General features: G+C 45.8%; 1 protein-coding gene across 4 annotated transcripts in view; it reads right to left on the bottom strand.

The window, feature by feature from the left end:
* The window catches only part of kdm6ba (lysine (K)-specific demethylase 6B, a), a 92229-nt gene that overhangs the window by 20723 nt on the left and 50183 nt on the right, over positions 1 to 21323 (bottom strand). For 2 of the 4 annotated variants that reach the window (XM_085759799.1, XM_085759801.1), the window contains one exon: positions 7470 to 7531. The gene's annotated coding sequence lies outside the window, so the exon portion shown is untranslated. Of the gene's footprint in view, positions 1 to 2086; positions 2515 to 7469; positions 7532 to 19281; positions 19750 to 21323 lie in introns of those variants that run through there. The other 2 variants (XM_085759803.1, XM_085759800.1) reach the window with 2 other exon arrangements.

The raw sequence follows: 21323 nt of genomic DNA, 5'->3' as shown, positions 1-21323 counted from the left end.
TTCTATGCTGAGCAGCCTGTCATGGGGCTGGAAGGTGGGAAGAGGAAACTGTCCTGACACACACTCCTCTTCTGCTTACTCAACCTGCCTGACTCACTCACTATTGTTGAGTTAGTGTTTTATTTCCACCGTCATCTGCCTCTCTCCCTCCTGGCGTGTTTGTAGGCTGTGTGTGTGTGTGTGTGTATCACTTTAATATTCCTCCGCGTTCGTCATCGCTCATAGTAAAATGGGCGGCGATTGTTCATTCACACATACACACACACACGCGCGCGCACACGCTCCTATTGAGATCACGGGACAAACGGGGGCGAGGGAGAGCTGAGGCAGCACGGAGCAGGCCGAGACGGAGTGTGTGAGTGAGTGAGTGAGTGTGTGAGTGTGTGTGTGTGAGTGTGTGTGTGTGTGTGTGTGTGTGTGTGTGTGTGTGTGTGTGTGTGTGTGTGTGTGGAGCGATCTAAAGATCCAACTCTTTACAGCCCCGACATCAAACGAGGAGACAAAACGCGTCGCTGGTTTCCATGCCAATCGATCTGGCTGATCGGAAGTGAACCATCAAAGGCTCCTTTTTGTTTTCTTCGCGGTGCCATGCCAGCACACTCTGCTCTTCCTGATCCGGGCTGCTTTATTGCGGGCAATAAAGAGACAAATAGACCCCCGCACCCCCACCGCCACCAGCCACAAACACTCATCAGCTGTGTGTCCGACGCCCCGTCACACACACAGGATACTAGCTACTAGCGTTTAGAGTTGGAGGCGGTGACGCAATAACAGTCATCAATATCAACTACTATGAATTACAGGCCACGCCCCCAAACCGCCCGTCTATCCCCTCGTTTAACCTCCATTGTTTTGCTGAGCTCGTTACTAGTGGCTACGATACACAGCGGCGCGCGGAGGAGACGCACAGAGACTGAAGAGAAAGAGAGATAGGTATCAGCTGGTTGTAGACTGATCCTCATCAGTCTACAACCAGCTTCTACAACTACAACTTCTTCTAACCACAGAGAACCGATCAACATCCAGACTGCCCCTGTGTCACAGTCACTAAGTCGGTGCAGTGATAACTAGGCAACACATGACGCTGAGCAGACAATACACTGGTCAGACTTTAGTGACTACCCCTGGAAACCCAGACCTCAAGGACACCGCCCCTCCCCCCAAAGGAGATGTGATGCAAATCACTTCCTTTCAATCCGGCTCTTTGTATGTGTAAGGATTGACTGGGGGTGGCAGCTATCCATTCACTTTATGCGGCTGCCGACCTCAGTGATCCTGCCCACCCCCACTCCTGCTCCAGCACAGCCACCCACTCCTACACACACACACAATGGCGTGAGATCTCCTTACACAGGCAATTTTCTCCCCCTGTCCTCCAGCTCTCCCCCTCTCTTAGCCATGGGTTGATCATGAGTTGAGTTTTCAGGGCAACAATGACCAAAATAGGGCCTGGGGTGTCCCAGAGCAGCACGAGGGTCGGGTCATTTCTCTCTTTCATGAATCCATGAGTTACGACTGTGTTATCAGCATGGACACTGCACTGGGATACACACTCATCAGTCTTCCCTGGGACAATCCCTTCAAAAACATCAGAGTTTGGAAATGTAGGCTACCTACTACCAACAGTCGATGAACCACAACTTCCCATTGGCCGTTCACAGAAACTCTACTCCACGTGCACTGAATGATTAAACAGGTCCGGTAAAAGATGATCAGTGGTGGATGTGACTGAGGAAAACTATTCGCCGAAGTGACTGACATAACTACACGCGCGCGCGCGTGGGATAAAAGAATCACCTGTGGTTGACGAAAAACACAGTGAAATTCCCCCACCTCATCGATTACACATGATCAACTGTTCCCTTTAATCAGTTCCCATAACTCCCTCTCTGTTGCTGTGAATGGCCCCACACCTCCCTCACCGATCACTGATCAATCACATCGAACAGAGGTCAGAGACCATATGAAGGTGTGGGCTATTACACTGAAACTAAGTTTCAACGACCACTAACTTCCCGATTACAACCAAAACAAACTGGACTGGACTTCTAAATGCCCCCCCTCCACACAGCAGCCCGGCACTCACCGTTCATTCACGCTTCCAAGTGAACATCCAAAAATCAATATTTTCCTAATCGATATCCGGCTCCTTCCTCGTCTTTGTATCCGTAAACTTGGAGCTCCGAGGCTGCAGAGCGATTCCCGAGCAGCCGGCTGATCGGAGAGCAGCTTCAGCTCTATAATCCCTGTTAGTCTGTGGCGCTTCCTCTCCAAACAACCATCAAAGTCAACCGGCTCACGGCTCCGGTGTCCGCCACAGGCTGCTTCTCCTCGGCTCTCCGGTTATTATTCCGTTCTTCGGGCTCTTCCACGGCCCCGTGCAGCGACAGCCCCGCTCGCTCTGCTCCGTGTCGGTCTGTGCGTCGAGCTCCTTTCCCTCGGTCTTGTCTCACAGAAAGCCAGGCACGGATCGAGTTGCGCTCAGCTCTGTTTTAAAGGGACAGAGTCACGCACGCACGGCGAAACAGGCGTACAGCCTCGCATACACACACTCTGGCGTGACGTCATCCACGGCCCCGGAATTCCCTGACAGCGCAAACTGGCACCGAGTCCAACAGTCGGTACCGGAGCCGCCCCCCTCCCCCTCCTCCCCCTCCTCCCCCCTCCCCTCACAGCTCTGTTTGGTGGTTTGTACCTTTTCACTGTTTCTCACTCCGGAGTTTTTTAAGGCAGACTCGTGACCAACTGTTGGACTGGTGAGCAGCCAGGAGCATGTTTCCGTGTGACCGTCTATTTCTGGATGAGGAAGAGTGTTACCCGCTGACATACTCCACACTGTGATGGAGATGAGATTAGCTTTAAGATAAAATTAGATTTATCACATAAACTGACACACCAATCACTTCATAGTAGTAATCCACATATAACTGTACTACTGTAAGTCAACAGCACATAGACTGTATTACTGATACTATTACTGCATAATACACATACAGTTTTATCACAGATATCAAACTATGTCCCAGACATTAGAATTAACCAGTCACACTGTATGTAAACCAATTCTTAACCAAGCCGTCTTTCAACACAATATTTGAGTTGCCAGGTGATTTGGAAAAATAAGATCTTCTACGACCAACTCCAGAAGTAATCACAGCCACCAATCAGTCACAGGTTCCTCACAACCTGTCTGGTCACCCAAAGGTATTCTCACAAATAACTTCAATAACTGATCATTATGAACCATAGTATCTTATTTTACTTTGTATTCAGTCTTAAACCTTTGTTTAGTTTTTGCAAGCTGTACTGTATATACAGACTTGCATTGTGTAAATATCAACTGACTTAATGAATAGATATAACTCACTGTCTGTACATGAACTTTATATAATGTGTGCACAGTCCAGTGTGTGTTACATAATGCAGAGTGTTTACCTAGATAGATAGATAGATGCTGTGAGGTTTGTGCAGGCTGAACAATATGAACCCAACATGTTATTTATTTTTGTAATACAGTCCACCCTGCTCCGCCTATAAATAAAAGCTGAGTTATGAGGCTAATAATAATAGCAGGGGACATAAATATGACTGAACACAGAGGTAAAGGAATGCTATGCTATGCGCTCGGAGGCAGCCGGCTGAGATCCTGTGTGAGGTAAACAAGTCTTTGAAAAACACAAATGGGTCTCTCTAAGGCCGGAAACACTGGTTCCAGCTTCTCCTCAGCCAAAGTAACCATCCTGTGCTCTGTAATAACGCCAAAGAGCCACACTGGTACAACCAACGGTATGTGTGTCTCTCTTTCTCTCACACACTCACATGTGTAGGGGTTATATTTAGAAAGTACTCCCTCAGCAGGACAACAGAAGGCAAAATTAGCTGGCACAGGGAGGACGAGTGTGTCATGGATGATGCTGAGACAATGACATAAGGACACAGTTTATTTATGGTCACGCCGATTCTAAAAAAAACTAACAAAAACAATAAAAACAGAGCATTACAAATATCTCTCTGGCTCAGCGCTGGTCAGTGACAATATGAGTCTCTCACTGTCTGTCCTCTTTATATCACAACACTTGAGAATAATTTGAGATAACTGCGACATTTTTATTTCTGTTACTATGCAGAGACAAGAGATATGTGTGTGTCCTGATGAAGTAAGTGCATGGCATGTGTGGCATGTACCACCAGGGTGGTTCCAGAGTCTATTGTGAAGTGACAATGAATGTTCAATAATGTGTTTTGTGTTGAGAAAGAGGAGTGATGCAGCACAGTGGGGGTCTTTGACACTGGGAGGCAGTGTGTTAGTGTGGGGACGTTTTGTTTGGCAAAAGTTGTGTGGAAGAATCAGCTGCATACTAGCAGAGCTGCAGCACAGTGATGCAGAGTGATCCCAGCTAGAATGAGTGTAAACATGGAGGCTTCTCCAGCTGCCAGTTTCTGCCCAAGTGAAAGAACACAAGTTAAAAATTAAGCTTATAGCAGCAAATCATGCTGCAGCATGTCAATATGTAACACATTTATCCTTAAATGGATGGAAGCTGTTAAGGTAATTAAATTCAAGATGATGTAATTACATACTGAGAAAACCTATAGCCTTAACGTTATAATAATCTGCATGTATATTATTATATTACATCAAATCAGCTGTAAAGACCTTTTATTACATCATCTGGAAGATATTACTTCCTGACTGGCTACAGTCCCTAATTATCCACCGTGGAGTTGTAAACCAGAGCGGTGTGTATGTAGCCTATAAATCATTTGCATCTCACTCTCGTCCACTCTACTTCTACACTGCTCTCTCTCTCCATCACAAACTGACACGATTGTTCATGGAAATGTTTCACTCCTCCTGCTGCATGTTAGTCTGATCACTTTGCCACTTTGTCCACATCATCTCATCATCATACCGTATTCTCATGTTGCTCCCACTGTGACATCATAACACCACATCTTCCACTAGGTGTGTCGACAGGGCGGCTGTTGTCTCAAGTGTGCGACTTTGCCCGGCTTTATGTGTGTCGATGTGTGTGTAATTGCACTGTAAAGAGTGTGGTGGGAGACCATTAGCCCCGCAAAGTGAACAGGAAGAGGACGGCTGATTGATGTGGCTACGGGTGGGACTCTAGTGTACCACACACTCTGCCACACACACATACATGCGCATAGTTTCCCCGAGCTGCTTCTCTCATAGATGCTCTGTACAGTATATAATAAAAGTCTGAGAATATTAAATGTACATCTGAGCACAATTCCCCTCCTTCCTCTCCCACAACAAGGGAAGCCAAGGCATTATGGTCTGTCCCGGGGGTCCCCAGTGTGTGTGTGTGGCAGGAAGGGACAATAAGGGGAAAAGATTTTTGAGGCACTGTGTGTTTAAGTTCTTACAGCTCTTATGCATGGCTAGCAATCCTGTATTCATGTGTGTGGAAGGAAGCCAGGAGTGTGTGTGTGTGTGTGTGTGTGTGTGGCGGGGACTCTGTGTGTGTAATTAGAGAGATTGGGGACAAGGATGCCTCAGTTCTCACACTCCAAATATATATATTTATATATAGCAGCTCTCCCATGAGTACGAGCCCCAAAGATTCCTCTCATACCAGACTTGCACACACACACACACAGACACACACACACACACAGACACACACACACACACACACACACACACACACACACACACACACACACACACACACACACACACACACACACACACACTTAACAAATAAACAGCGTGTCGTACTACTAAAGTCCAAACAGGGGGAGAAGGTATGCATGTGCTACTGTGCTCTGCTCTGTAGTTGTGGGAGACTGTGTGTCCTGGTACAGATTGTACGTTGCAGCCTCTAATATGTAGGACTTTGTGTGGGCCTGTGTGTGTGTGTATGTGGCATACCGTGAGTCAGCCTTTTGGGTACACTGAGAGACCGACAGACATGATAATAGTCACCTCCACGCACGGACTCAAACCCAGTCACACAGCGAGGAGACAGAGCCATACTGACTGGCTTAGCACACCCACATCCAGCAGCCACGCAGCCGTCTGAATGGTCTGCTGCAGCTCTGATAATTAGGAGGCTGATTCAAGGAGAGGAGGGCCAATAGAGAAGCAGGCTTTCCCTCTAGTTCCTCAAACAAGCAGCTAATCCTGACTGGAGCTCTATGATAAGCTAAGCACTCCAGTCCTGCTTAACATCCTCCACATCCAAAAGTTACACATAGTGAAAAGTAAACTCAGCTCAGAGGAGTTTAAAAAGCTTTGATGGCTCTTAAGAAGAGTACATCATGTTTCCAGGAGATTGTCTAATGGGTCACTTTCCCTCTGAAACAGTGAAAACCTCCATGTGCTTCTGAGCTTGTAGCAGCAGTAGAATAAGACAAATCACTTCTGCTGCTTCTGTCTGGAAGTTTGGTCACGTGGACATTCAACTTGCTTTACAGTGACTATACTGATTTGGGCTATTTAAGTCCAGTCAATCTGTCACTGAAGCCACTGCTATTTGTTGTGAAGGGTGTGAAAGCCTTTCGACAAGTATCACACAGTACGTGCAAAGATTAGTTGAGATGTGTCACTGTGTGTGCAAGTTTTGCTCTTTCAGTTTAAGAACCTCCAGACAAGACTATTTCTTTCATTTTTAGCTGACCTGCTAATTATTTTCAGTCTCCCCAAGATGAGTTTGTCCTCTCAAAGGGGGGATAGTTAACCATTAAAAACTAAGTTATACAGGTTTTTGCTTAAAATGTTTTGACAAAATTATCTGGTAATCAATTTGTTGCTAATTATCTTTCTGTCAACTGGAGCCCAATTCAGTGTGTAAATGATTCAGCTCTAATTTCACTAAGAGTAACAGCTATCTACATGATCATCTGAGCTAACATGACTCACACTTGGGCAAGTTAATGAGAAAATCACTAACACTGACCTTTTTAACAGTAATGTGACTTTGAGGAGCGAGGAGTTAAAAGTTTGATATCAGAGGCCTTTTAAACCTTTGAGGACTTGCACAATACACACAACACACACATACTAATCAAAGGCACAGTTGATTTAGTGTGTGTGAGATATTGCAGAAAGGAGCAGCGCTGCACTCACACCCATAATTTCACAACCCACTACTTTCTGAACTCAAGAAGCTGTGTACATAAAGAACTCTCGCCCTCTTTTGTCTCACTCACTCGCTACCTGTCTAACCTACACATTGCACAACAGTGTAAATAGACCTGTATGCCTGTAAAGTAAATAAACCTCTTTGTACTTGAGCGTTTTTAAATATTGATATTTAAATGCAGTGGGTGGACGAAACAATTCAAAAACCACCTGAAAACTACTTCATCATCATCATTTTCATAAAGCTAACACTGAACAGTTCAGTATTGTGTGTCTGTGTAGACTGAGTTTAGTGTATATAATGAAAAGACAGAGGAGGAGAAACGGTGTAACCTGGAAGCTGTAAAGACAGCCTTACCTGGTGATCATGGGAACTGTAGTCTGTCGCTTTCAGCAGGCCACCATGACACGTCCCACCTCCTGAAACCACAACATGGAGGAACACAGGTCAGTATGGAGGCTGACTGGGCAACGTCAATAACAGCAGCGGTGCAGAGTTTGGTACAACTTTAAAAATAATCTGTTGCATTACTTGATCAACACAAGTAGAATCAGTCGGTACAGGTTGAAGACATTAACTAACATATCAATCAACATGTAATTCATCTGGAACTTCATGTGTGAGTCTGCAGTATGATATTATACTGCACTCACGTGTTTCTATTTTCACCTTTTGTCAAAATGAGGTCAAACACATGAGTGACATTCCAGCTGGAGTTGAAGCAGCGGTCAGTCATTCATTAGCACTTTAGTCCAGGGTTAAAAGACGACGAGCTGCGGCTCACTCTTTATTCCCTCTGCTTGTTTCATCATGAACGCGTGACGTTTGCTGACTATTCTGTGGTCACGCTGTTGTCGATATGTCATTCAGTGAGCCCTACCAAACCACACTGTGTGTGTGTGTGTGTGTGTGTGTGTGTGTGTGTGTGTGTGTCAGCCAAAATGCACAGCAGGCCCTGGACCAGTGCTGTGGCCATCTGTGTGTGTGTGTGTGTTCTTCATGTGCCGCCTGTTCAGTGATTCACAGTGTCAACGCCGGGCCACATGACTGGGAACAGGTGGTACTCTGGTGTGCCACCCCACCCCCAACACACACACATAAAAACACACACACCTCTCCATGTACAACACAGGAACACACAACAGCACCTGTAATGTGATAAAACACTGAAGCAGGCATGGTTACACACACACACACACACACACACACATACATACACACACACAATGTGCCCTTTAAGTAAATGGTTGTGGTTAACACAAGTTACACCCTAAATGTCACCACCTCTCTTCCTCCTCCCCCTCACACACATTCAACCATCATATAACCAGTTTGCTCTTCCCTCCTCTCTCATCCTCCAACATCTCTGTGACCTTTGACCTCCACCTGCAAACACTGTGTCCACTTTGTTTTTTGTTGTAAACTCTAAAGAAAAACTTAATTTTTCCTTCCTTCACTCCGCTGTTCTCTACCTCCTCCTGTCTCGTCTTCCTCTCACTCTGATAATCTACCTGAGACTGCTCACCTACATATGGTGGCTTGCATATGTTTCCCTACTGAGCATGTACACACATAACACATGCAGCACACACAGCCCAGGGCAGGTTGTGTGTGTGTGAGAGCTGTGAGGCAGATATAGCTGGCTCAGCCTTCATTGATCTTGCTGCCTGGCCGATGGGGCCTCCCACCTTTGAACTCAAGGTCAAATGTTACACGCCTTAAAGGGTCACAGCTGGTCACACTGTAGAGGTGTAAACCTGCTTGGTGCATGAATATGTGTGTGTGTGTAGGTGGGTGAGAGAAAATGTGCATTTTGAGCAGGGCCACCTTCACAGAAGAGCAAGTGGGTGTCTGCTGGCTGAATTGTTGCAACGGCAGGATTTATTCTTTCATGACACATTGACTGTCACAAGCTTTGACATAATCATTTGACCTTGATCCATATCGGGGCTGTGGGGACAGGAAGAAGGGGGAGGGTTGTGAGAAAGATAAAGACGATGAAAGAGAAAGAGACCTTGAGGGGGTGGAGGAGAGGAACATGACAAAGCATTAAGAGAAATATGAAATTACAGAAAAAAGTAGTGAAATGCATGTGTAAGTTATATTTGTCTTGAAACTGGGAGTGGCATGTGAAGAAAGAGACTGTGTGAGAGAGAACATGAGAGAAATAATGACAGAAGCGGTGAGCAATAGAAAGACATCGAAAGTGTTTATCTTTTGTCTGTAAAGGTTAACCAGTGGGAGCATCTTCCTTTGACATTAACCAGCACAGAGAGAGGGCTGCTGGGGTGAAACAACAGAGACTCTGCTCACAGGTGAAGAGCAGAGGAGATGAAGAGGCACAGAGGGATGGGTGGAGAAAGATGGAGGAGAGAAAGCCTTTGGCCAGACAAAAGTCATGAGGGTAAGAGAGATAAGCAGAGAGTGAGGACAGAGCAGGGCTGGCAGAGACTGAAGGAACAAAGAATTTATCATTTGTTGTGAGTTTGACTCGTCTAACCCGGCACTAAAAAACAACACCATGTTGAAGAAACACTGTCCACCACCATGACGGTTGTTAGGTTCACAGCAGAAATATCCTGTTTTACAAAGTTGTGCTGGGCAGTGCAGAGTTACTGCCTAATGCCTAATGTTGAGTGTCTCTGCAATGTGTTGTGCAGAGGGTCACACAGTGAAACCCCCTCCCAATGGTTTATAATCTATCTCTGAAACAACATTTTGTTTGTCATATTTGCCCTTATTATCAGTGGCGGCTGTCAGAGAACAGCAAACAAGAGGGCAAGAGGATTATGTCCTGCAGCAAAGGTCCCTGCCTGGGGTTACAGCAGGTTCACTGAGGTTGTGTGTTGCAATGTAATGCAGCTAAACCCTTTAGAAGGTAAAGAAACAAGCACCAACGGGTTCATGTACGTAGAAGCTGGTCAAATTACTCAACCTGATAGGTCAACTGGAATAGCGTTGAAAATTAAAGCATCTTCAGAAGCCACATAAAGTCATGTAGGTCACTGAGCCAACACACCGTCTGATCTGAGATAATGTAAATGTCACAAGTGTTACTGTCAAAGAACAACAGGCCTAATAACTACATAGACAGGATATAGATCCTGAACAAATGCATAGAACCTATGGAGGTATGCTAAACACATTAACATACTGTGCAATGTGTAGTTAAGAACACACATACACACCCCTGCTCTGGGTTGCACAAGCACATGGGAGCGCACAATCAGACAGCAGAGCTTCTTACTCCTGCTGCATGCTGTACATACAGTCATTCACCACAGCGTGTGTGAGCCTGCATGGTGTGAGTGAAATGTCCGGCTGCTCAAGTCCTTAGTCACTGGTGATTCAGTCGGCCTTCGTGTTAGGGCAACTGGCTTCATACCTGTACAGACACACATATATACATAACATAGCGGAGTGCTGCTGAGGACAGACTTCTTGTCTCCAGAGTCAGTCTGACATGAGGCTGTGAGTCTCTTTGTTCCACGGCTGTTTGTCTGCTGTGTTTACAGGTTAGATCCTTAAATGAACCCATAACACAGTCTGTGTAAGGCCAGAGTAGTGCACCTTTATTCCACTTTGCAGCTCTGTACAAATGTGGAGTGGGTGGGTGGGGGGGCTTTGTTGTTCTGCTTTTAGACAAGCTGCAGAGGTGGTCACGGACTACAAACCATGTCAGTGTGGAAGGGCGAGCTGGCGTGGCGGGACGCTGATGCTGATGTGTTACACCACACACCAGGTTGGTTTGGTTGGGTCTAAACAAGAGGAGGGGATTTGTAATGGCAACATAACAGTGTAAAAGGAACTGGAGTCACCTGCTGGGGGCTGATCAACACACCTCAAGCATCTACTCATGAGTGAGGACACTTTACTGAGTGAACAACCTTACGAGTGTGAAATGAGTGGGATGCAGGTAGAAACTGGAGCCCAGTCACAGAACTGTACTGGATCTGTTTGACTCATTCAGTTGGTTGGATCAAACTATATTAAATCATTTCATCATTCAAACTGAAATGAAACTGCACATTCGTCAAGATGTGCTGGTGTTTGAGAAGCTACAAGCTAATATATAAAATGTCATGCAGCTCAAGCCCAATAAAGTGGATTTAAACTGGGTGGAGGAGCATTTATTTTTGTGTTCATGCCTGAGAGTCTGTTTTCTGTGTCAGTTGCCTGTAAACATGCATGGGTTTGCGAGGCCAGAGCTGGCAGAGCTACAGACGCTGAGGAGGAGGAGTGTCAGGTTGACTGTGGTCGGGGCTGTTTGGCTCCGTGAACTTCTGCCACATGGCTTCGGCAAAAGGTCATGGTCAAAACCGAGCCTGGCTCACAAACCATCACACCCACTCCAACTTCCCCCACACACACGCACGCACGCAGGCACGCAAGAAACAGATGGATGGATGATGTGACAGATAAGACAGTCAGACAGACAGACAGACAGACAGACAGACAGACAGACAGACAGACACACACTTCCTCTCTTTGGGGACAAGCAGGAGGATAACACCCACATAAAGAGGAGGAAGGTGACAGACAGAGTAACCAACTAGAACCACACCACACACACCCCACGACTGTCTGAACACCCGGCAGCCGCGCGCACAGACACACAAATAGGAAGACAGAGAGACGGAGGGAAGACAAGAAAGAACAGTTGGTAATAAATTGTGTCTAGACGCTAATGAAAGCAACGCGGCAGCGGCTGCCTCCACAACCTAGACCTGTGAACAGAGTGAGTGTGTTTGAACAAGCACGTGTAAATGAGTGTTTGATGAATATAGCCCCTTTAACACTCTCCTTGTGCTGTTTGTACCTTCATTGTCCTTTCTCTTTTACACACACATGCGCACGCACATGCAAACACAAGCACACACACAAACCACACCACAGCAGCTGAGCAGAGGCGTCCCTCGCAGCTGTGGACAGTATTCAGAGCCACAGCAGTCGACGCCGACACAGTGCTGTGACGTCAACCCTCCAAAATAACACATGGCTTTGTCGTCAAACTCTGACCGGTCAGCTCCACCTAGAAAAACAGCTTCAAAACCAAATCTGCTCAACTCTACCTTTCATCTTCTGCGCAAACATGCAGCCCACAGTACTACTCTGCTCTTGTCACAGTTGACTCAACATGTTCATTGACTCAAGGCTTCAAACCACCAGGATGATGAATATTCCAAACTTCTATTTGCGTTACTGTTTCTAACAGATGTGTAGTTTGAATGTCGTCTTTACGGAGACTTTGACGATGAGTTTGTCACCTGGTCTCGTTCAAACGGCAAATGAACCTGAAGGGACTGAGGTAGATCCCTCCAGCAGCGTGTAATGTGCAACCAACACCCTTGTCAACAACTTTGCTCTGAGAACTTAAGACTGTGTATGCTGACACACTCCTCGTAGCTCAAAAACAACAACATTAGCGTGAGGAGGAGCATGCAGCTGGCAGGCCTAAACTCGCTTTACACACACAAAAACACACACTGGCAGTCTGAGGAACGTGGCCCGGGGCATCCCAACAACACAAACACTCTGGAAAAAGAAGAAGACAAAGTGATCTCTATGTTGGGATGAGTGGCGGGATTCTGATAACAAGTAACAACACTTTTTTCTTCACCTCTGAAAGAACTGTGTGTGTGTGTGTGTCACTTTTTTTTTTTTTATGTGTGTGACTAGTGCAGAAGGCATTAGATAGGGATGCACTCCTACTGCCTCTGGGGCCAAGTGTGTGTGTGATACAGAGCTGCAGAGTGGTCAGACAAGCCCTGCCAAGCCCACATACCTGTACAGAGGTGCTAAACTGTACTATCCAGTTGCACAATGTCATTGAAGTTAACTGTCACATACCAACAAGACTAACTCACACCTTCATTATATTGTGTGTCACCACAACAGTGGTTTTATACTATCTATCTAATCTATTAAATAAAGATTAATGGGACTTTCTGATTTGCAAAGGTTTAAAGGTACAATATGTAACTTTTCTGCACTGGAAGGTCTAATAATGAACAAGACTTCTGTGATATATAACTTGAAAAATCAGGTAATGGTCTGTTTCATTTAGCAGCAGCTCAGCTCCTCTGGATTTTAAACATTAAACTACTTCATGTGTTTTAACCAGTTTAAATCACTGACACCATAATGTTTTGAATGAGCCCTAGTGGCAAACTATTACATACTGCACATTTAACAATCAGGGTGTAGAGTGTGTTCATACAGGTCACAGTTTGAATATATATAGTGTGTGTGGGTGTGTGCATGCACGCACAAGTGGATGTGTGTGACTTGAGCTGCATCTTCTGCATCTGCTCACAAAGACTTCTTTATCTGACTGTGGCACACGTGATCCGCACATGGTGGCTCATAACATCTTCACAGGACCACAGGACCACACACACACACACACACACACACACACACACACACACACACACACTGGTGTATGTACTAAATGAGAGGTATTCAATCACTTTCACCAGCAAGTAAGCATACAACCCGATTATATATACATAGTAACCTTCCTCCTCCTCCTCCTCCTCTGTGTCTGCATGCTAGTCTCTTCCTAGGGGTTGTGTGTTGTTGGAGGCAGAGTATCAGTGTCTGGGTGTTTAATGGGCAGGAGGCCACCTGGCTCCCCTCCAGACATTGTGACCCCACACTTCCTGCACTGGGTAGGCGCCACAGCAGACAGGCACACACACACACACACATAGATCCATCCATAATCACCCATCAGACCTCAACACACATGTATAGACTGCAAAGACAATACATTGTGTGTGTGTGTGTGTGTGTGTGTGTGTGTGTGTGTGTGTGTGTGTGTGTGTGTGTGTGTGTGTGTGTGTGTGTGTGTGTGTGTGTGTGTGTGTGTCTTTAAGCAGAAGAGTGGGGGTGCTGGGCCCTTACCTGTCACACCTCACTGTGCAATATCTATCAAATCTAAAATGCCACAACACAGACAGAAACTAAGTCAGGCGGGATTCAAAAAGCAGATAAGAAGAAAATGTAGAGAAGCTCTGCAGAAACAACAATCCAGTTTGTCTTATAGATAGTTGAGTGTGTCATCGTAATCCACATGGGAAATGAATGTGAACTAATGAGCTTTAATCTTGCATCCTTTCTAGCATGTTTTATTCTACTGGACTTTGGTTTGAATCTCACTCACTTTACAGAAATCCACTGGTGTCAAACTTCAGGTGTGTAAAAATGCAGAGTGGTCAAATGTTAGGAGGCTGATGACCAGCTCTCCTGAGTCTTAGAAAACTGTGCGCTGACATTAACACAACATGTGCTGATGTCAGCGGGGAGTGCTGGTGTGTGTGTTCAGGAGTGTGTGCCATGATCATAATGTTCCTCCACTGTTGATACATTTGATACCAGCATGAAAAATGGCAGCCGATACGACTGCTGTCATGTCAGAGATAAATAATCAAAGCCGTGTATAAATACTGTCGTGGTGAGTACGGTGTCGAGTGAGAGCGTGTGTGTATATAAAATACAGTATGACTGGAACATGCAGTGGGAGGGGTTTCACTGACTTGATACTGGAAATGGATTTTTTTTTTTACCATTTGCAAATCTGTCAGCGTCGCCATGGAAATATACTCTGCCAATCGTGCGGTAATTATTGCTGTAATCCTTTTCCATAGGAATTCAAGTGCAGTCTTTGAACATGAGCACACACTTCCCTTGTTTATGCTAATGCTGCATTTGATCCCTCCACATTTTTCATTGTGTCTTTAATCGGGGTGTGTGTGTGTGTGTGTGTGCAGTGTGCATGTCTCTGTCCTTGTATTTTAAGTGTGTCTATGTGTGTGTGCATAAACATGTGCTGAAGACATGCCTGTGTGTGTGTTGGTGGAAATGTGTGTCCTTGACCAGCTGCACAGGGCAGAGGAAATGAGGCGGAACTCAATCTGGTCCACACCTGTCTGTCTCTCTCTCTGGAGGGAGGAGCCCACACACACACACACACACACACACACACACACACACGCACACACGCACGCACACAACACACACAGCTTCATAAGAGCAGTGTTCACACTCTGTATAAGCAGATAGATTATGCATGCAGCAGCAGCAGCAGCAGCTCAGGAGCTTGGATCTATTAACGTATGCACTGAGACAGTTTTATGTTTGTGTACGCTTCATGAGAGAGAGGGAGGCAGGAGAGAGAGAGCAAAGATGTGTGTGTTTGTTTGTGTTGCATGATGGGGTAACACAGAGAGAGGGGAATTAAAAGAGTGACACGCATTAAGCAAAGAGAAAGAGGGGATGACAGAAAGAGGTGAGGGAGGGACTGTGCTTCAGGAGGAAGCAGACAGGAGTGAGAGATGAGGCCGAGGGAGAGGAGAAGATGAAGAGATCGGGACTGACAGTCTGAGCCACACAAGGACAGAGAGAGAGAGAGAAAGAGAGGGAGAGAGAGAGAGAGAGAGAGAGAGAGAGAAAGAGAAAGAGAAAGAGGGAGAGAGAGAGAGAGAGAGAGAGAGAGAGGCTGCACTGGTATGGGAGGGTGTGGGGGGGTTACTCCGGGACGCCAGAACCCAGTGACATGACACAGATGCACAGTGCTACTGTGCAGAGAGCAGAGGGTTAGCGGAGGAGCGGAGGAGGGGAGGAGCGGAGGAGGGGAGGAGGGGAGGAGGGGAGGAGGGGATGGAGCGACAGAGAAGAAGAAGAAGAAGAAGAAGAGGGGGATGGGTGTGTGAGAGCTCTCTTCCGCCTCTCTGCTACATTTCCACACTAATATGTAGAGAAGATGATGGTAAGCAGCATTGAGATGATTTCATGTTAAAGGAGTGACATGAGGACGCTGCGTGGCTGTACAACATCATTAGAACGACGGCACAGCTGGCACCAAAGGCTGCGAGGGTTTGGACAAATCAAAGCCACTACATCACATCGCCCCCTCACTCCTGCACTGCACCGTTTGCTCATGTGAGTAACGTGTCATCTACATATATGGAGACGATATGGAGACACCCAATTTACTACCAGCACCACCAGCCTTGTTATCTGTGTCTGTTGGAGGCAGGGTGTCGGAGAACTGTACAGGAAGTCACCAGCTTTTAAAATAAAATCTGTTTTCTGCATCTGTTTTTTTGTTTTGTTTTGTTTAAAAAAAAATTTTTTTGGACTTCCTCATTTAACCTTCCATTTATATTTTTGCATTTTTGTTGATGTAAACATGCTCTACTAAGGCTTAAATGTGACATCTGGTCCATTTTTTGCAGAAATAGTATGCTGTACAGGTGGAGATGAAGATTTAAAACAGGTCAAACTAAATAATATGTCTGTTCCTTTGCTGTTTATTCTGTTTTATTCCCTCTTGAGAATTAACAGTGGAGAGGGGCAGGCCGACCCAACATTCATCAACATCCCTGTGACAGGAAGCAGCGGTGTGTGGGGGAAATGTAGTCCTAATGATAGTAATAGAAATTCTATGAGATAGAAGCTGCCAATCATCTCCACCGTTACTCTCATTTATAGTAGTTTTACTGACACATTTCAACTTTACAATGATTTTTTTTAAATGCTTCCTTCAACCATTTTAATGTGACACAGATCCAGACGTACACATTGCAGCATATAGAAAATATGATAATATTCCGTCTGCTGAATAACCCACACCCCCACGCACATGATCTCGTTTCCAAGTCGCATGCAAAGAGCCTCACATCAGAAGAACGTGCTCCCACCCACACACACAATCACTTGTATTTCTTTTCGCCACAGAATGTCAAACATTACCATACATATATGCATGCATGCAGGCTATCAGTCTGCCAACATATATCAGCACAGCCCTCCATCCAGCCATCTATCCCTTCACCCTCTCCCTCTGTTCGCCTCTTCCCCTGCCTCCCTCCATCCCTCCCTTCACACCTGCCAGGCCTACAGCAAGGTCACACACCTCAATTACCCTGTGTGTGCACCGCACGCACACACACACGATTACACACATGCACAAAGAGCACAAGAGGGAGTGTGATGGGAGGGAAGATAAGAAAGGAGGGGGCGAGAGCAGATTTCACGCTACCCTGAGCACTGGCTAGCATGCACCAGTGTTTGACATTTTATTTATGATGTGCAATGTTCAGTACCTGCCCTCTCCTCTCTCCTTTATCTCCCTCTTTGTGTCTGTGCTTCAGTCGACCACATCAGCATAACGCTTTGATAAATACACTACACACATATAATTCATCAGCAACAACCATGGACATGGTTGTGTGTAAAATACACAAACACAGTGTTACACCACAACAACACTGGGACTTAGTTCTATTTCCATGTCGTTTTCAGATTTCAGGATCCACTACATAATGTCATTGTTTCCTCACAGCTGCCTGCAGCAATGTAATGTGAGCAGACAAGAGACTTAATAATCACCAGCTTAACATCACTAATAGTCTGGATATCAGACTGCAACATCGACACTAATGTGCCTTACAAATAACACACCATGAATCCCAATGTGCCTAATAGCCATATTAATGTACTAGCAGAGAATGTGATCCTCCTATTAGGGCTTTTTGTATCTGCAGGCAGACTGCTGTTCACCCAGTCAGCCACGGGAGGCAGCCAGCTGTGTTGACACTGTGGGCTAATACAGCCGCCATATGGCAACACAGGACAGAAGACACACAAGACTCCTGGAAACTGCAAACACGCTGCCCAAACAACACCAGCGCACACTCAGCGCTGCGTATTAAAGCTCCGGTTTAATTGGAAAACTTGACTAAAGAAAAGCGCCGGAGTCTGATCTGAGATCTGATTTCTGAGAGAATATTTTGTTGCAGTGGGAGGATGTTGGGCACCAGTTTGGGCTTCAATACTGTTTAGAAGTCCAACGCTACTGTCTCCAATACATTAAAAACACCCACACATGTCAGCCTCTGGCCATTAGCTGATAAGTGTAGGAGTTTTTAATGTCTTCACTGTCTTTTATTAAAGGCTTCTCAAGTCCCAAAGCCACTTACACGCATGGACTTGGTTTTTTATGCCTCAAGAATACATTTCGGGTCATAGATGAGCTTTTTTGCAGATTTTCAGTGTTTCTGCAGAAAGAGGACGGAGGAGGGCAGAAGAATGGAAATGCAGTGTTGGCCATCTGACAGAGAGATCACGTACACACACCGTCAAGCTTGTAATTCTATACTTCAGTGATAGAAATCCTGTGGGAGCGAGTCAGCCTGTCTCGTGACCTCCTCCATCACCCCGCCCCGCCCAACACACACACTATACAATATCCTATCAGGGCTGTACAGTATAGGCAGCTTACAGACATCTAACACTGGTCACACAAAGGAAACAGAGAAAATCAATGACAACATCAACACTGGCCCCTCCAAACACACACACACACACACACACACACACACACACACACACACACACACACACACACACACCACACACACACACACACACACACACACCACACACACACACACACACACACACACACACACACACACACACACACACACACACACACACACACACACACACACACACACACACACACACACACACACACACACACCCTCCTCTGAACTTTGTGATCACAGCCATCTGATCACAGTGTGTGTCTCAAGGTTTTTGACTGACAACAATTTTAAATGTAGGGCTAAGAGGAGCAACAGTGAAGCGAGCAGAAGGGAAAGAGGGATGAAAGACAGGAAGAGGGAAAGACAGAAATGAGAGAAGGCTGTGAGCGGATGGGGAAGAGATAGGAGAGAGGGAGGGGGAGGGAGGGTGCAGACAGACCCAGGGACGGAGGGTTCGACTCCTCGAGACAGATCATGTTACCGGTCTGGGGGCAAACACACACACACACACACACACACACACACACACACACACAGACTTTCACAGTGAGACCCATAAAGGTCACAGTGCACCCGCTGCCCTCCAGACACACTCCAGCAGAGACACAGATATCCTCGTAAACACCGCAGACGCCGCTTTCATTTCTCACACCGCCGCTTTCACCACAAACTGAATACACCTGCCATTTAAACTAATGGATCAACAACACATTTGAAATGACAAAACATTGTCCACAAATACAATTGCAAAAATGTAATTTAAACAAAGTGTGGCAAATGACAATACAGAGAAAAGTGGTCATAAAGTTGCAGCTTCAAAAGGATCCTACCAGAGAGAGAGTCCTGTGTGGCTCAGCTGAGACTTGGGACTTGTGTATTGAGAAGAAATGGAGCGAGAGACATTGTGGGACACATGCGCACACAAAAGTACAGTTATCATAGATGTTACACAAGTGAGAGGGGTCAGGGTTCAGTGTGGAACTGGGTTAAAGCGGCAGGCGATGTAACGCAGGGAGAGAAAGGAAGAACAGGAAAAAAGAGAGAACGGATAGGGAGACGGATGAAGCAGTGTGCAAAGAGAGAGAAGAAGAAAGGAGCAGGAGAAAAGGGAGGAACAGAGTCAAACAGCTGGGAGGGGGGGGGTGGAGAGGATAGAGGACGAGAGAAGAAGAGAGGAAGCACAGGATGGAAGTCAGAGGAGAATATAGACCTCTAACAAAATAATCTACAAGCACAACTTCCTGGTCCTCACTGATCACTTCATTACAGCTGTCAGACCCTCCACACACACACAAACCTTCATCTTCCTCTTCTTCTCTTATTACCCCCCCTCACCATCCCCTTAGAAGCATAATCGGTTTAATGCATTACTGTAAGTCAATTAGTTGGATCGATCAAGGTCACAGAGGGGTCACTCACATGGTCCATGTGCATGTGTGTTTTTTGCATGTGTCAGTAATGAACAGCCATAGATGTGTGTTATCAGTGAACTGAACTAACCTGACTGAGTCTAAACCTGGGTAATCCTGTTTTACCACACACACACACACACACACACACACACACACACACACACACACACACACACACACACACACACACACAGTTGTTTGGTGTGTGTTGTGTACAGGGTTCAGTCTAGTTCTGCATCAGGACCAACAGCTGCTTTTAGAATATCACATTATTGTCTCTATATAGTCTCAGTAGTCTGATGAAACGTGAAAGAAGTGAAAAGGTTGATAGTACAACTGATCTCAGTGGGAACCAACACCCCCTGCAGTATGAACTCGCACAGGCTGAGCAGAGAAAATGTCATAAATCAAGGAAAATTGTTGGTTGGTGAGGAGCGCTGAGCATCCAGCAATCACAAGAGAGCTTTTTTTCCCCACTTACTGGTGGACTGTAATAATGCTAAACATTTACAAGTGCAGTGAGATGCTTATGTTGCAAGGTTTCTGTTAAATGTACAAGTAGCCTATTGTCAGGAAAGCCAAGTAGACACACTCACATCTACGACAAAGAAGATTCCATGTATCGTCAACACAGATGGCAAACACACACCTGCAGACAAACCCTCACTGAGCTGGTGTCTCACCTTTTCATTCACAAATGCCAAGGCACGCGGATCAGCACACACACACACACAGTCAGGTGCATAATCTATCCCTCTTCTTTTTAGAGTGATCTGAAGCTCATGTACTCAGCTTCAAACCTTCCTTAAACTGTGTTACTGTCTCAAAAAGCTCTCACAGACACACATACACACAATGAGATGCTGGGCAGGGCCACATCACTTAATGAGAAAACACCACAAATAAACAAATAGAGAAAAAACCAGCATAGGAGCAGAAACCTTCAAAGAGACTGCACATTTTGTTGCGTGCAATTACAGAGTGCAGTAAAGACACAGACACGCACCGATTGTCCCGTTTCCTTGGGTTGATGTGGATCTGTGTTTGTGCATATAGAAGTTGTGTTTTTCCTCCCGCTGCAGTAGGATAAGCCTCGGTGCAGATATCACTAATGTTACAAGCAGCTAATAATGAAAACAAGCGGTCCAACAGAGGGGGAACACGCTCCTGTGTCGCTCCATGCTCACGCATCATTAACGGGGAAATAAAGACACAAGAAAGAGCAAACACAGCAGATAGACAACAAGTGACACACAACAAATACCTGACAGGTTTCTACTAGAAAAACTCTGCTCTCTCCACTGTTAACACCCCCAGCCATTTATCTCCCCCCCTCCCCCACTTCATCATGAGCTATAAAGAACTCTGTCCCTCATTACAGAGCTAGCACACTTTAACAACCTACAGCCCTTCGCACGCATTATGCAAGAGACGCCATAAACATACACACGGCTCCACTG

The sequence above is a fragment of the Trachurus japonicus genome, chromosome 18 (assembly GCF_045865225.1).
Source record: "Trachurus japonicus isolate A0001 chromosome 18, Traja_1.0".
Lineage (NCBI taxonomy): Eukaryota > Metazoa > Chordata > Actinopteri > Carangiformes > Carangidae > Trachurus > Trachurus japonicus.
This window is presented reverse-complemented; position numbering and strand designations above follow the sequence as displayed.